The sequence below is a fragment of the Glycine max genome, chromosome 20, assembly GCF_000004515.6.
Source record: "Glycine max cultivar Williams 82 chromosome 20, Glycine_max_v4.0, whole genome shotgun sequence".
Classification (NCBI taxonomy): domain Eukaryota; kingdom Viridiplantae; phylum Streptophyta; class Magnoliopsida; order Fabales; family Fabaceae; genus Glycine; species Glycine max.
In genome coordinates, this window is record NC_038256.2 from 9,303,766 (window position 1) to 9,322,054 (window position 18,289).

An 18,289-nucleotide genomic window follows, 5' to 3' on the forward strand; every position below is an offset into this window, starting at 1 on the left:
TACTAGAATTCATTTGTAGTGTAAAATAAGCCAAGTTGGATGTTAAAAATTAGGAAATAGTTTGTTACATACCCGTGAAGGAAAAATAAACAAAAAGAATAGAATAATACCCCTATTACCCACTTTTTCTTTTTCTGAATTATGATCAAAGAGCTATTACCCTCTTTCTAATAACTACAGTGAAATTATTAGAAAACTTTACACTCACAAGTGGTGACAAAAACAGAAGAATTCCGAATATTCCCCTGGACTAAGATTCAGGAGTTTTCACTTAGCCGATATACAGTGATTTCTTGCTGCTTGAAGTACCGTCTGTCCTCTTCATCCACAAGAACAAGATTTAGAAAGTACTTCACACTGAACTTGTTGTTGATGTTGCGGTATGTGGGGGTCAACTCATATGGACTGAGGAACAATCTCACAGGAATTGATTCTCCTGAAAAGTCAATATCAGTAACACTAATATGCAATTATGTATTGATTTTAGCCAGAAAAAGGAATAAAATCTATTTTTAATTACAAAGTAAATCAGCCTGTACAAGCATCCCTTTCAAGCTCAGAAAACAGAGAAATACTAATACAAATTTGAAATTTGACAAACTACAATAACCTGAATTGAAATACTAATGCGAAAAGTTGGTTACAATTTGAAAGCATTAGCTTTATCCTAGCGTGTTGTTCAATTACACCCATTAAAAATATCATTTACAATAGGGGTTATAAGGTTGGCTTAGGGAGGGTGAGAGAGGTCGCAGCTTTAAATCTTTGTCACTAACAAAAAATTAACCACTAACATTTGTTGATAAAAAAAAAATCATCTATAATAACAAGTATGATGAAAAATGGTTTCTTCTTGTATTGAAAGAGTAATTGTCAAAAGTTTTAGACATTTGTAACTAAAAATCTCACACCAGGATTGGTCATACCCACTCTCAACAAATGTGATATTTGTTCATTTAATTATTGCATTATGCATTTGTGTTTTGAGTTAGTTATATTTCATTTTGTTTCCCCACTCCCTCTTGGCTAAAAACGGAGGTTCGTTCTTGGATTTGTCCCCAACATCCAGTGTCACTTTGTTTCCTGAATAAACTTACCTCACAAGTCTAGTATTCCAATTAATTTTTCAACTAATTAAAAGTATAAGAGTTTAACAAATGGTTTCATTAGACCAGGCAAAACAATAATGTATGCACTAAACACAATAAACTTTATTGTGCCCTAGAAATTGTAAAAGTAAAAAAAAATGGAGACAGCCATGCAGGGAGAGAAAATAAAACAGGAATTTAGATCTCAAGATCTATGTTAACTGATCCTATTTTCTTTTCCTTTTCCTGTTTTCCTCTTTTTTAATACTATTTTATAGCACTTACTAGGCTTTTATACTTCCTCTAATGCTAATCTTAGTTAATGTTTGTAGCATCATTTTTTTTAGAAGAGCTAGGTTCCAACGTCCAACGCATAATCAAACTCAACATATCTGTTAACACGGGATTAAAATAGGGATGTCATTTTACTAATCACTACAAGACAAACATCATGCATATTACAGAGTAGAAAATCATTGTTCAAAATAAAAAGTGAAGTAAACTATGAAGACTGCAAACCTCGGACTGGAACACCATTCATCAAATCAAACTTTGAAAGGGTCTCTGTCTCAACATCCCAGATCCAGTTGACTCTCAGCGCCTGACTTCGAGTTCCATGGTTTTTATTTTGATTCTCACCAGAAGAAAATATATTTTGCCAACGATGACATCCTTCAGATGGTACCTGTTAATTTTTTAATACCACAAGCAAGTTTCATTTAATTTTCTTTAAGAGCATTAAAGATGTTTATATATTCGTGACTTCATGAGCTATTTAAGACTCACTTGCTTTTTCCGTATTCAAACTCTCTGTGTAAGCATTCTTCAATTCCTACTTCCATCTGCATGAAGCATAAAGGTAACAAAAAGTTAACTTGATATTAAGTAATATCAATTCTCATCAGAGTATACCATTAGATTAACAACTACATTACTCGTGAACTAAAAACAACTCCCTCAATCACTCCAGTTGCAAAGGAGATGACTCAAAATAGAAACTGATCCAAGCAGTTTTTTTCTTTTAGCAAACACAACAGCATCAGAGTAAGGAATTTGTATTTTATAGCATGAATGAAAAAATACAAGTTTAACGTGATCGAGCATGAAGCTTCTACTAGATGTAGAAAGTGAAGTGTGGACAAAACTTTCCAGTACATTCTCTATTTGAGATATATAGGTTGAATTATCGAATTAATGAGAGGCAAATTGGCAATTAGCAATATGCATCTACTGATAACCACCGTGCAATCCTCACCTTAATGCTGTTATTAAATGGTGGAGCTGGAGAATAATTGCGTACCTGAAAAGAGATCGTAGTAAAAAAATAAGGTTTACTTTGGGAATAATAAAAAACTAATATTCTGTGTTAACCATAAACTGACATATCAAAAGGAATATATACAGTAATTACTACAACAATCAGAATATAAAAAAAGAATAGAAAATCTTGTCATAGCATGATCAAGCAAGAAACAGTATGTTGGACTATTGTAGGCTTGTGATGAAAGTTCTTCTGTTAAACTTTGTACTATTCAAATCCAATAGATGATTGGGTTTACTTCTATAATATACAACATTCATAAGCGTAATAAGTATTTGTGAAGGGACAAAAGACAACTTACAAGAAAGGTTGATTATGCTTAAAAGTACAATAAAAAGTAACACAAAAGTTCAAATTAAAAAATGTATCAAAGAACTAATAAGTTCCCCCTTCCTTCTCTCCTTTCTCTTTATAAAATTAGAACTCACATTCAAACTTCCTTGAGATGCTCTCCATCTAAAACCTACTGTTGGAGATGTTATAAAAGTATAAAACCATTCGTATGCCTTCACATAACCTTTCCAGATTATTAGTTCATGGGTATATTAGTTGTAGGGTGATCAATTATCAAAATTAATTTGTAGAGTGATTAATATGAAAAATTAGTTGGGAGAACAGGTTTCTTTGATTTTAATATGAATTCTATAAGAATTAATAGAAGATATTACAGTTTTCTATATTAGATGAATCGGAGAATTGATTTACTTTGTTTTAAAATAAGATCTTTATCATTATTAGCTATTATTTATTTCCTTTATTATTCCTTGAATCAAGGAACATACTTTATTGTAATATTTCTATATAAGATAAGAAAGTTTTTCCTATTACTTTCTACATGGTATCAACAACTCTAGGTTTACCAATCTAGGGTTTTTCTCTCTCTTCCCTAATGGCGGCATGCCCAGATGGCAACACCAATGACTTAGCCACCACAACTTTTTCCAACTCGTTTCAAGTCAACGTTCAATGCCTCAATGGGAAGAACTACATAGAATGGTTGCAAATCATTGCTTGGTTAACCAATTCTATGGAACTAGTGATTGGAAAGCCTTTTATGTTCTTGCCCTCAACAAAAGAAGTTTGGGATGCTGTGAAAGATACATACTCTGATATTCAAAATTCTTCTCAGATTTTTGGCTTGAAATCAAGACTATGACATGCAAAACAAGGTGATAGGGACGTGACTACCTACTATAATGAAATGGTGACTTTATGGCAAGAATTAGACCTTTGCTATGAAGACAACTGGAAGTGCAGTGAGGACAATATTCAATTTGTTAAAAGGAAAGAAAATGATCGTGTATTCATGTTCTTGGCTTGATGAAGTACAGGGCCAAATTCTAGGTAAATTTCATTTGCCTATAATTCATGAAGCTTTCTCAGAAATAAGAGAGAAGAAGCATGACAAAGAGTCATGTTGAACAAGCCAGCCCTTGTTTTAGAAGCAGAAGGTTCTGCCCTTGCTGCATAGAACCTAAATGAAGAAGGGAAGAGAGATGAAAAAAATTTGATAGACCATAGTGCAATCATTGCAAGGGGCAGTGTTGTCAAATGGCGGCGCCACGGCGGTATGGCGGCACGAATTTTTGAAAAAACGCCACCAAATAGCGGTGGCGTTGCGGGTTTCAAATGGCGACGCCATGGCGGCCGCCATAGGCTTAATGGTGGTGGCGGAGTGGCGATTATGACGGAAGAAACTTTTTTTTTGAAAATTTTCCCAAAATGAGATTGGGTCGTCTTGGGCTGACCCGACCCAATCTTAAACCCGATTTTCAAATCAAAATGGAATGAGCAGCACGCAGCACGTGAACTCCAACACGAGCAGCACACAACACCCAACACACACCAGCGACAATGGCACCACAGAGGTCTCACCCGAAGTCGACGACGACACCACGCGAGCAACGGACGGCGATGGCGACGACAAAGACTAGAGACTGCGGCGACACCTAGTTCTATTTTTTTTTGGTTCAATTTTTTTTTGCACATGGTTCTATTTTTTTTGTTCAATTTTTTTTTTGTTTGACACTCTTTTTTAATTTTTGGTTCCGCTTTTTTTTTTCCTGTTCAGTCCTCTTCTACTAATTACAAGCAAGAGGATTATGTTGGGATTGGAGAAGATGATTAGAGCCTCAACCTTTACTTTGCATTATGCTTTTATCCTTTTGTTATTTTGAACTCTTGAATGAGTTTATTTGGTGTTGGTTATTGTGTGAACTTATGAAATTTTTTTAGTTTATTTAAATGCAATTCATTGTTTTTTAATTTTTTAATTATATTTATTTTTTATCTATTGTTTTGTTAATATATATATATATATATATATATATATATATATATATATATATATATATATATTTTGTCCGCCATGACTTCCGCCATTTGCCGCTATGCCATCCGCCATATTTTTATGGTGGATTTTTGGCTTTCCACCATGAACCGCCATTAACAACATTGGCAAGCGCCCATGGCATACACGACAAACTTGTTGGAAGAGTCATGGGAAGCCTCCAAATTGGAGAAAGAAAGGAGGAAGTGACGGCTGTGCACTTCAAGCTAGTACGTCTGACCAAGAGAAACAACCTCCCTCAAGTCCCCTTCCTTTCACTAAGGAACAATTAGACCAATTGTACATACTTCTTGAGTCTCAAACCTCTTCTTGCTCTGTAGCTCAAAAGGGTAACTTTTTACCATCTGCTTTCCTTAGTGTCAATTCCAATTATACTTGGATTGTTTGATTCCAGTGCTTCCGATCATATGACGGGAGAGTCTAGTTTCTTTGCTTCATATAGTCCTTGTGCAGTTAACCAAAAAATTAAGATTGCAGATGACTCTTTTTCAGCCATTGCAGGAAAAGGTTGTGTTGTCATATCCCTAACACTCATTCTCCAAAATGTCTTAAATTTTCCTAACTTATCTTGTAACCTATTGTCTGTGAGTAAATTAGTTCAAGATAAAAATTGTCAAGCTAATTTCTTTCGTTCTCATTGTGTGTTTAACAATTTGAACTCGAGGAGGAAGATTGGTAGTGCTAAGAAGAGTGGAGGACTCTACCTCTTTGAGGATGTATGTGGATCAAGACAACAATCACAATCAATGAGTTCCTGTTTTGAATCTGTTTTTGTTTCAAATAATAATAAGGATATCATGTTATGGCATTTTCGGTTAGGCCACCTAAGTTTTAGATATTTAAAACACCTATTTTCCAAGTTGTTTGTTAATAAAGACCCTTCAATGCTACATTGTGAAATCTATGAATTTGCAAAGCATCATCATACTTATTTTCATGTGCAATCTTATAATCCAACAAAACCATTTGCTATTATTCGCATTGATGTTTAGGGTCCAAATAAAATAAGGACACTTTCCAACAAAAAGTGGTTCATCACTTTTATAGATAACTACACTAGACTTTGTTGGGTGAACTTATTAAAAGAAAAATCTAAAGCTGAACAAGCTGTCGGAAATTTTTTTAAAATGGTGCAAAATCAATTTCAAACTAATATACAAGTCCTCAAAAGTGATAATGGGAGGGAATATTTTAACACAATCCTAGGAAATTTATTTTCGTGAAAATGGGATTGTCCATCAAAGTTCTTGTGCTAATACACCCCAACAAAATGGGATTGTAGAGAGAAAAAATAAACACCTTTTAGAGGTGGCTAGGGCTTTACTCTTTTCTACTAAAGTTCCCAAATATCTATGGGGTGAGGTTGTTTTGACTGCTACATATTTAATTAACCGCATGCCTTCCAAAGTTTTACTATTTCAAACTCCTTTGCATGTTTTTAAAGAGTTTTTCCCTATGGCACGCCTTTTAGCTGATTTACCATTAAAAATATTTGGTTGTACTGCTTTTGTTCATGAACATAAGCAGATCGGAAAACTTGACCCGCGTGCTATAAAGTGTATTTCCATTGGTTACTCTCCAAGCCAATTTTTTTTTGTAAGTGTCATACCCTAATTTCGTCCGGGGACCTTTGCTTGGTGGCATACAACTTGTGTTTGGTCATTTTGAGGTGCTTGGCACCCATCATTAGGCAATTTGTGAAATTCCGTGACGTGCCGGAAATCAAAAGAAAATATTGATGCACAATCCGTAAGGTTCCGTGACACACTGGAAATCAAAAGGAAGCATCGTTGCACAAATAGTGAGGTTCCGTAACATTCCGTAAGTCAAAAAAGGGGATGATTATGTAATCCGTAAGGTTCCGTAACATTACGGAAAGAAAACAAGTATCGTTATGAAATTCGTAAGTTTCCGTAACTTTACGAAAAAAAGAATCACCAAAAAAAGGCAGGGGGGGTGTATTTAGTAAAAATGGGGGTGCAAATAGCAACCAGGCCCACTGGGGCCCTCCAGAAGATTCCTCCAGAAGCAAGGCTGTTGCTTCTGGAGGAAGCAACCTTGCTCGCCTGGGCGAGTTGGGTGGCAAGCTTCTCCCCCAATTTTCTATAAATAGGGGGAGAAGTGAAGTAGGAAAGGGTTCAGCCCCTTAGGCACTTCTCTCTCTCTCGAAATAGCTGAGGAAAATTAGTTCCCTGAAGAAAATCCAAGCCGAGGCGCTTCCGCAACGTTTCCGTAACGTTTCCGAGAGTAATTACGCGAAGATTCTCGACCGTTCTTCAAGATTCATCGTTCGTTCTTCGTTTTCTTCAGTCTTCAACGGGTAAGTACCTCAAACCAAGCTTTTCAATTCATTCTATGTACCCGTGGTGGTCCACATTTTGTTTCATGTATTTTTATTCTCGTTTTCATTTACTTTGTATACCCCCTTTTGACGTGCTTAAGCCATTTATTTAAGTCATTTCTCGCTTAATCGAAAAATAAAATAAATTTCCACCGATCGTTTGAATTGTATCATCCGTTAATTTCGGTTAAAATGAATTCCGACCGTTCGGTCGTGCCGTAACCACGTTGGAAATAAAAAAAAAGAGAGGTAAAATAATAATATAATAATAAAAAATACCTTTTAGTAAAATAAAGCGAAAAATCAATCAGACGTTTTCTCTTTGGGATTTCTCATTCTTAATTGAATTGATTAATAACTAAAGTGAAACTAAGGCTAAAATCGACTCGCCTAGTCAAGCTCGTCCACAAAAATAGGATTTTGAAAGTTTATCATTTCTGTTTCTTACCAAGTAAAATGGATCATTTTTAAGGTCCAACGCCTTAAAATGATCACCTTTCAAGTAAAAAAGAATCACTTGATTCACACATAAGAAAGAACTACGTAGGTATGATTTCCTTACCACAATTGAGGAATACGTAGGAGCAAAGGGAAACACCCTTGTCGACCACAAAAAGTGGAAAAATATAAAAAGGGTATAAAAGATATAAGAATGTAAAAAGGGAACGTAAAAATCTAAGTCATGTTTGCACATTTGATTAAAGGCTGCCGTCTCTTATGACGGACGTGTGGGGTGCTAATACCTTCCTCGGGCGTAAATACAACTCCCGAGCCTTTCACTTAAAAGTTCGTAGATCGCGTCTTTTCCGGTTTTTCCGACGTTTTCCTCAAATAAACGTTGGTGGCGACTCCGTGCGTATTCCTTTCGTGGAACACGCATCCCGCGAGTCACGTGTCGCCCTCCCGCCGAAGGGTAGGTTGCGACAGTTGGCGACTCCACTGGGGACTATTTTTAGAGAGTTAGGCCATTTAATCTTGTGCAATGTTTTATCATGACTTTCTCCTTTGTTGGTTTCCCTTTATTTTTTATGTTCTTGTGTATATAAACTCTTTGTTTCTTTTAGTGTGTTTTAAAATGTATGCATGAGGTAAATATTTATTCATTTGATGCACACAAACACCAACACTATTTGCACACACTGTGAGTTGAAAAAGGGCCCTATACCCGGGTTCATGGGAACATAAGGAGTGGAGGTGAATCTGTGATCATGCTAGGTCTCCGACTTGCTTGATTACAGTGAACCCTCATCTAGAGTTTTTCTCTTTGAAAACATATTGTTGCTAGTAGTCCCTACTGCTGCTGTATGTTCTTCGAAGGGGATGATACCTCTAGAAACCATCAAGAGAGATATGACTACCTTGGGGGTTATCACTAAAAGCCTAGTTAGCTCTCTCCCTTATAGGTCCCTTAAATAGGGGCACGGAGCAAACACGCTGCGTGCCATTTTTTCACACTGCCATGCATAAGTATCATATACCCTTTTGCTTATATTCAGTAAAGTATTGTCATACTATGTACGTTCCCGTATTGCACCTTTTGCATATGCATCGCACACGGATTCTGTCTTGATCCCCTCTATAGACAAATCAACCGAGGGTCCGGGTCACCGTCTTAAATACATACGTTGGGGCACTTTGCTACCCCTAGACGTTGTGTCTAAGAAGGAGACAGTTTCCCGGGCCCCCGCATTCCTAAATTACATCTGTGTCATATGCATTCCTTCATGCATTCATCCATTCCACCCATGAGATATCAGAGTTTTGATTTGCACCAGCTTTTTGTCTCACTTTAGTAAGCATGGGGACAAATCAAACCGGCAAGAGGTTTTACCATGTCAAGGTTAAAGGCCTAGATACCACCAGCATCAAGGAGTTAGGGCGGTTGATGGAACCTCTCCAAATGCAAGCCTTCCGCAAGACTTACGGAAAAATCTTAGATTTGACCATAGCAGAGGTATCCATAGAGGCCATTGCGTCACTCACCCAATACTACGACCAGCCTTTGAGATGCTTCACGTTCGGAGACTTCCAATTGGTACCGACCATTGAAGAATTTGAGGAGATTCTAGGATGTCCTCTCGGGGGAAGAAAACCATATCTTTTCTCTGGGCGTCTCCCCTCTTTGAGCAGAATTGCAACTGTGGTCAAAGATTCAGCAAGAGGTTTGGACCGTGTAAAACAAACTCGAAACGGCATAGCGGGCCTACCACGAAAGTACCTAGAAGACAAGGCGAGGGATATGGCAAATCAAGAAGATTGGGTCCCGTTTATGGATGTGTTAGCATTGCTAATCTTTGGGGTCGTCCTCTTTCCAAACGTAGATGGTTTGGTGGACCTAGCCGCCATCGACGCTTTCCTTGCATACCACCATAGCATGGAAAGCCCGGTGGTAGCTGTCTTGGCAGATTTATTTGACACATTTGATCGGAGGTGCGAGAAGAGTAGCACACGGATCATCTGTTGCTTGCCCGCTCTCTGTGTTTGGTTGGTTTGACACCTGTTCCAGCAAGACACGAGGCATCCATGTCCGCTCCAAAGCCATCGCTCGTGTGCTGAAAAGAGAAGAATAGATTGGGACCAGCTCTTGGCCGGGATAGGAGGTAGAACAATTAGCTGGTTCCCCCGATGGAAGGAAGGAAAGAAGGGAGTCCTTTTCTCATGTGGAGGGTACCCAAACATTCCGCTGATAGGAACGAGGGGTTGTATTAACTACAATCCCGCGCTCGCTATAAGACAACTAGGATACCCCATGAGGGGAGCACCGATGGAAGAAAGCATGTCTCCTTTCCTTGTGAGAGATTTCGGCGCGCAAAATTTCAAGGCTATACAAAGAATCCATAAGGCATGGGAAACCCCGTTAAGGAAAGATCAAGAACTTAGGGGCATTCGTAATGGCATCATTGGTGGTTATCATGAATGGCTGAAAGTTCATATACGAGGTTTAGATTGGCTCGCCAAGTTAAAAGTCGTCAGCGAAGATAGTTTCGAAGCACCGGAAGAAGACGAAGAAGTCCAAGCTCTCAAAAACGAGTTAGGAAAGGCGAAACTTGCCAAGGAGAAGTTCAAGTTAGCTGCTACACACATCCGGAAGGAGTGTGCCGAATTACGGGAAGAGAATGCAACTACCGCAAGAGCCCTTGAACAAGAGACCAAGAGGGCTTGCACGGAAGAGTATGGTCGTAACAAATTTCGCGGAGCTCTGTGGGGTAGCAACAGTGAACTCAAGCTACGAAGGGAAGAGAGGGACCAGTCGCGAGCACATAGCATGGTCTTGAAAGAGGAGTTAGTTGCCTGTTCAAGGTCCAAAAGGCGCTTGTCTCAGCGTTTATGCGAGACGGAGACCAACATGCTAGCTATCGTCGCCAAGTACCAAGAAGAGTTAAGTCTAGCCACGGCCCATGAGCAGAGGGTCGAGGACGAGTATGCCCAAGTATACGCGGAAAAAGAGGCTAGAGGAAGGGTGATCGACTCTTTACACCAAGAGGCAACCATGTGGATGGATCGTTTTGCTCTTACCTTGAACGGGAGTCAAGAACTTCCCCGATTGTTAGCCAAGGCCAAGGCAATGGCGGACACCTACTCCGCCCCCGAAGAAATTCATGGGCTTCTCGGCTATTGTCAGCATATGATAGACTTAATGGCCCATATAATTAGAAACCACTAGGAAACTTGTATGGTCTCTCAGATCTTGACTAGATACGACTTTCTAAAATAAAATGAGTTGGTCCCATGTTTCTACTCCAAAAAGCTTGTGCGAATCAAATCACTCCTGCATTTTATCTCTAGCATGCATTCTTTCTTTCTTTACCCACTCCTCACGTTTGGTTTTTTAGGGAAAAACAACAACAACAACAACAACAACGCCTTATCCCACTAGGTGGGGTCGGCTACATGGATCAACTTCTGCCATAATGTTCTATCAAGTACCATACTTCTATCCAAATCATTAAGTTCGAGATCCTTTTTGATAACCTCTCTTATAGTCTTTTTGGGTCTTCCTCTGCCTTGAATTGTTTGCCTTCTCTCCATCTGGTCTACTCTCCTCACTACAAAGTCTACCGGTCTTCTCTCTACATGCCCAAATCACCTAAGTCTATTTTCCACCATCTTCTCTACAATAGGCGCTACTCCAACCCTCTCTCTAATAGCTTCGTTTCTAATTTTATCCTGTCGAGTCTTACCACACATCCACCGCAACATCCTCATCTCCGCTACACCTACTTTATTCTCATGTTGGCTCTTGACTGCCCAACATTCTGTTCCGTACAATATCGCCGGTCTTACCGCAGTCTGATAAAACTTTCCCTTTAGCTTGATCGGTACCTTTGCATCACATAACACCCCCGATGCTTTTCTCCATTTCATCCATCCTGCTTGAATACGATGATTCACATCCCCTTCAATTTCTCCATCATCCTGTATTACAGACCCAAGATATTTAAACCGTGTGACTTGAGGGATAATATGGTCTCCTATTTTCACCTCTGAGTTAGAAACCCTTCTTCTTTTGTTGAACTTACATTCCATATACTCCGATTTGCTTCTGCTTAGGCGAAAGCCATGTGTTTCTAGAGCTCGTCTCCAAGTTTCCAACCTCTCATTCAACTCCTCCCTCGACTCTCCAAGGAGGACTATGTCATCTGCAAAAAGCATGCATCTCGGTGCTATCTCTTGGATTTGTTCCGTGAGGATTTTTAGGGAAAAACACCATAACTAAACGCGCCACAAGGCATTCCTATCGCACCAGATCCAAATCGAGAACGATGGGTAATCAAGAGGAGACACAGGAACAGATGAAAGCTGACATGTCGGCTCTGAAAGAACAAATGGCTTCCATGATGGAGGCCATGTTAGGAATGAGGCAGCTTATGGAGAAAAACGTGGCCACCGCTGCCGTTGTCAGTTCGGCCGCCGAAGCAGACCCAACTCTCTTGGCTACCGCGCGCCATCCTCCCTCAAACATAGTAGGACGGGGAAGGAACACGCTGGGGCATGACGGCAACCCTCATCTGGGATACAACCGAGCGGCTTACCCTTATGGATTTCCGCCCAACTACTCACCACCCGTCCTGCAAGACGATGCGGGCCATATTGCTTCTCCCGTCCTTGAAAGAGAGCCTCCTCAACAGCCTGACGAGGTCCACGAAGACCCTCAAGACTATGCTCGAAGGGATGTCGAGTTCTATCCCCCGATCCCCGAAGGGCCGGCACCCAGCACGTTGCCTCAGCCCAACATCACGACACAACCAATAGTTTTGTCCATGGAAGGACCGCCCCCGACAACTGAAGAAAGGAGGAAGCTCGATCTCCTCGAGGAGAGACTGAGGGCCGTGGAGGGATTTGGTGACTATCCGTTCGTAGACATGACGGATCTCTGCTTAGTACCCGATGTTGTTATCCCTCTGAAGTTCAAAGTACCTGACTTCGACAAGTATAAAGGGACAACTTGTCCCAAGAACCATCTCAAGATGTACTGTCGCAAGATGGGCGCACACTCTAAGGATGAGAAGCTATTAATACACTTTTTTCAAGATAGCTTGGCCGGAGCCGCAGTAGTTTGGTACACTAATTTGGAAGCTTCCCGTATCCGTACTTGGAAGGATCTGATTACTGCCTTCCTAAGGCAATATCAGTATAATTCTGATATGGCTCCTGATCGCACTCAGCTGCAGAATATGTTCAAGAAAGAGGGCGAAACCTTTAAAGAATACGCACAGCGGTGGAGAGACCTGGCAGCACAAGTGGCTCCTCCCATGGTCGAGAGAGAGATGATCACTATGATGGTAGACACTTTGCCAGTGTTCTACTATGAGAAGCTAGTAGGTTACATGCCGTCCAGCTTCGCGGACCTAGTGTTCGCCGGGGAAAGAATCGAGGTAGGATTGAAAAGAGGAAAGTTCGATTACGTTTCCTCCATGAGTGCGAATGCCAAAAGAATCGGGACAACGGGGGCAAAAAGGAAGGAAGGAGATGCCCATGCTGTCTCTTCAACACCCGCATGGGTCAATCCCCCGCAGTCACCTCATGGTACCCATCAGTACGCGCAACATCACCCGAGCTTCTCGGCTCACACCGGGAACGCCTCTAGTTCAGCACCTGTGCAGCCTAAGGCACCCACCCAGAGGGAAGCTCCCCAAGTTCCAACTCTGAACACAACTCGCCCGGCCGGCAATTCCAACGCAATAAGGAACTTCCCTCCGAGGCCATTTCAAGAATTCACCCCACTCCCAATGATGTATGAAGACCTCTTGCCGTCCCTCATTGCCAACCAATTGGCCGTGGTAACTCCCGGAAAAGTCTTCCAACCCCCTTTCCCAAAGTGGTATGACCCTAACGCAACTTGCAAGTACCATGGGGGGTGCCCCGGGGCATTCCATTGAAAAATGTTTGGCCTTTAAACACAAGGTCCAACATTTGATAGATGCTGGATGGCTGACTTTCCAAGAGGATCAGCCCAATGTGAAAACCAACCCGCTCGCCAATCATGGAGGGGGAGCAGTTAATGCCGTTGAGTCCGATAGGCCGCGCAGGTCTAAACCTTTAAGGGATGTGGCAACCCCTAGGAGGTTTATCTTTGAGGCCCTACAAAAGGGAGGTGTGATTCCCCATAGTGGGCGTAAGGAGGATTCCTGTTTGCTGCATTCCGGCGAGCTGCATGACATGGAAACGTGTTTGGGAGTAGAGGAATTGTTACAGCGGATGATAGATCGAGGTCGACTGGAAGTTGGCAGTGAAGGAAGAGAGGAGCAGCACATATGCATGCAGTCCACGGATGGGAGCACTGCTACGAAGCCCAAACCCTTGGTGATATACTTCACCAAGGGCACAGCTTCGCAAAAGCCCGGACACCCCTTGGCAGCTAAACCTGTCCCTTTCTCGTACCAAAATAGCCACGCAGTCCCATGGAGATATACACCTCCGAGGGGGAAGGAAGAAGAAGCCACCGACGTCAGCTCATTGTCGGCTAAGGTAACAAATATCACGGGACTGAGTGGTGTGACCCGTAGCGGTCGTGTGTTTGCACCCCCGGACCTACCAGTCCAACCTGCGAACGTCAAGGGGAAATCAAAAGTGGTGGAGGAACAAGATGATGAAATACCCCTCACTTCGAATAGAGATATTCTGGCAAAAGGTCTTCCGGAGAAAAAGGATGGTAAAAAGGAGGTGTCACTAGAGGAAGCCAGCGAGTTCCTCCGTATAATTCAGCAGAGCGAATTCAAGGTTATCGAGCAGCTCAACAAAACCCCGGCCAGGGTCTCGCTGTTGGAGTTACTCATGAGCTCCGAGCCTCATCGGGCTCTGCTAGTAAAAGTTCTGAACGAGGCCCACGTGGCCCAAGATATCTCGGTAGAAGGTTTCGGAGGGCTGGTCAATAATATCACTGCCAACAACTATCTCGCCTTCGCTGAAGAAGAAATCCCCGTCGAGGGGAGAGGGCATAATAAAGCTTTGCACGTATCAGTCAAGTGTATGGACCATATCGTAGCCAAGGTGCTCATCAATAATGGTTCCAGTTTAAACGTGATGCCTAAGAGCACTTTGGAGAAATTACCATTCAATGCTTCCCACCTAAAGCCGAGTTCAATGGTGGTTCATGCCTTCGACGACACCCGCCGAGAGGTTAGGGGAGAGATCGATCTCCCAGTACAGATAGGCCCTCACACCTGTCAGGTTACCTTCTAAATAATGGATATTAACCCCCCCTACAGCTGTCTGTTGGGGCGTCCGTGGATCCACTCAGTGGGAGTTGTTCCCTCTACACTCCACCAAAAGTTGAAATTCGTAGTGGAAGGGCATCTGGTCATCGTATCAGGCGAGGAAGACATCTTGGTGAGCTGCCCATCCTCTATGCCTTATGTGGAGGCCGCAGAGGAGTCATTAGAAACCGCTTTCCAGTCTTTCGAGGTGGTAAGCATTTCCTCCGTGGATTCCTTCTCTGGGCAAGCTTGCCTGTCCGATGCAGCAGTAATGATGGCCCGAGTTATGTTGGGGAACGGTTACGAACCCGGAATGGGTTTAGGCAAAGACAACGGCGACATAACTAGCCTGATAAATGCCAAAGGAAATCGTGGGAAGTATAGGTTAGGCTATAAGCCCACTCAAGCAGATATAAAGAGAAGCATCGCGGGAAGGAAGAGCGGTAGTCAAAGCTCGCGGTTGAGACAAGAAGGTGAAGGAAGCCCACCCTGCCACATAAGTAGGAGCTTTATAAGCGCGGGTCTAGGGGACGAAGGTCAAGTGGTCGCGATATACGAAGATGATGTTCCGAGTACATTGGATTTGGTACGACCATGCCCTCCTGATTTCCAGCTGGGAAATTGGCGAGTGGAAGAACGCCCCGGCATTTACGCGACGAGCATAATGTAAACCTTTACGGTTTTAAAAGCTCTATAGTTGGGCCTAGGCTTTAGAGTTTTTCTTTTGTTAAGGCTTTGTGTCTTTTGTTTTTGAATTTATAATACAAGGATCTTTCTTCATCTGTTCCTACGTCTCTACCCATTCTCATCCATTTGCATGTTTACTTCTTTATTTTTAAAACGGCAGATCCGATGACGAGTCCCTTGAAGGTACTAATACCTGGGACCCGCCTATCAACTTCGAGCAAGAAACGAATCAAACGGAAGATGAAGGGAACGAGGATGTGGGACTTCCCCCGGAATTAGAAAGGATAGTCGCCCATGAGGACCAAGAAATGGGGCCTCATCAAGAAGAAACAGAACTAGTAGACTTGGGAATTGGCAGTGGAAAAAGGGAAGTAAAGATAGGCACAGGTATTACCGCACCTATCCGTGAAGAATTAATAACCCTGCTAAGAGACTACCAAGACATCTTTGCTTGGTCGTACCAAGATATGCCCGGTTTGAGCTCTGACATTGTACAACACCGATTACCTCTAAATCCCGAGTGTTCCCCAGTAAAGCAGAAACTGAGAAGGATGAAGCCCGAAACATCCTTGAAGATAAAAGAAGAAGTGAAGAAGAAATTTGACGTTGGTTTTCTGGCCGTCGCTCGATACCCGGAATGGGTTGCCAACATTGTACCGGTCCCTAAGAAGGATGGGAAAGTACGAATGTGCATGGATTATCGGGACCTGAATCAGGCCAGTCCCAAGGACAATTTTCCTTTACCACACATCGATATCCTCGTAGATAATACGGCCAATTTCGTTTTATTTTCCTTCATGGATGGTTTCTCCGGTTACAATCAGATAAAGATGGCGCCAGAGGATATGGAAAAGACTACCTTCATCACCCTGTGGGGGACATTCTGTTACAAGGTGATGTCCTTTGGACTCAAGAATGCCGGGGCAACTTATCAACGGGCCATGGTAGCTTTGTTCCATGATATGATGCACCAAGAGATCGAGGTCTACGTGGACGACATAATTGCTAAATCTAAATCCGAGGAAGAACACCTTGTCAACCTGCGGAAGTTGTTCGAAAGGCTTAAGAAATATCAATTAAGGTTGAACCCCGCCAAGTGTACCTTTGGGGTCAAATCAGGGAAATTGCTTGGTTTCATTGTAAGCCAGAAAGGGATAGAGGTAGACCCCGAAAAGGTGAAGGCTATCCTTGAGATGCCGGAACCCCGTACAGAGAGGCAAGTCCGAGGTTTCCTGGGACGCTTGAATTATATTGCCAGATTCATATCGCAGCTCACCGCCATTTGTGAGCCGTTGTTCAAACTCTTACGCAAAAACCAAACTGACCGCTGGAATGAGGGTTGCCAAGAGGCTTTCGGAAGGATCAAGAAATGCCTCATGAATCCCCCTGTGCTTATGCCACCAGTACCTAGAAGGCCTCTCATCTTGTACATGACAATCTTGGACGAGTCAATGGGGTGTATGCTGGGGCAACATGACGAATCCGGAAAGAAAGAACGCGCTGTCTACTACCTGAGTAAGAAGTTCACGGCCTGTGAAATGAATTACTCTTTGCTCGAAAGAACGTGTTGTGCTTTAGTATGGGCATCCCATCGCCTAAGGCAGTACATGCTGAGCCATACTACCTGGTTGATATCCAAGATGGACCTGGTCAAGTACATCTTTGAAAAGCCTGCTCTTACAGGACGAATCGCCCGGTGGCAAGTCCTGCTATCCGAGTTTGATATAGTTTACGTCACCCAAAAGGCGATAAAAGGAAGCGCCTTGGCAGATTATTTGGCTCAGCAGCCTCTTAATGACTATCAGCCCATGCATCCTGAATTCCTGGATGAGGACATCATGGCCTTGTTTAAGGAAAAATTGGACGAAGATCGGGACAAATGGACCGTATGGTTTGACGGAGCATCGAATGTTCTAGGCCATGGCGTTGGAGCAGTATTGGTCTCTCTGGACAATCAATGCGTACCTTTCACAGCCAGGTTAGGATTCGACTGCACCAACAACATGGCCGAATATGAAGCATGTTCCCTGGCCGTCCAGGCAGCGATTGACTCCAATGTCAAACTACTCAAGGTGTACGGCGACTCAGCGTTGGTAATCCATCAGCTGAGAGGGGAATGGGAAACTAGAGATCCCAAGCTGATACCCTACAAAGCCTATATCAAGGAATTGGCTAAGACCTTTGATGAGATCTCCTTCCATCATGTTCCCCGCGAGGAAAATCAAATGGCGGATGCACTTGCTACTTTGGCGTCTATGTTCCAGCTAACGCCGCACGGGGATCTACCATACATTGAATTTTGGTGTCGTGGCAAACCCGCGCATTGTTGCCAAGTAGAAGAGGAACGGGACAGTAAGCCTTGGTATTTCGACATCAAGCGATATGTCGTAAGCAAAGAATACCCACCAAAGATTGCTGACAATGATAAAAGGACATTGAGAAGATTGGCGGACGGTTTCTTCATGAGCGGAAGCATACTATATAAGAGAAACCACGACATGACACTCCTGCGGTGCGTGAATGCCAAAGAGGTGAACCACATGATCGAGGAAGTCCATGAGGGCTCGTTTGGAACGCACGCCAACGGGCATGCTATGGCCAGAAAGATCCTAAGGGCAGGTTATTACTGGCTTACCATGGAAAGTGATTGTTGTGTCCACGTAAGGAAATGACACAAATGTTAAGCATTCGCAGACAATGTCAATGCCCCACCGCATCCTCTGAATGTCATGTCCGCCCCTTGGCCTTTCTCCATGTGGGAAATAGATGTCATCGGGGCCATTGAGCCCAAGGCCTCGAATGGTC

General features: G+C 42.5%; 1 pseudogene; it reads right to left on the bottom strand.

Moving 5' to 3' along the window:
* Positions 1–257: 257 nt before the first annotated feature.
* LOC100814353 (vacuolar protein sorting-associated protein 26A-like) overlaps positions 258–18,289 on the bottom strand; it is a 63,987-nt pseudogene continuing 45,955 nt past the window's right edge.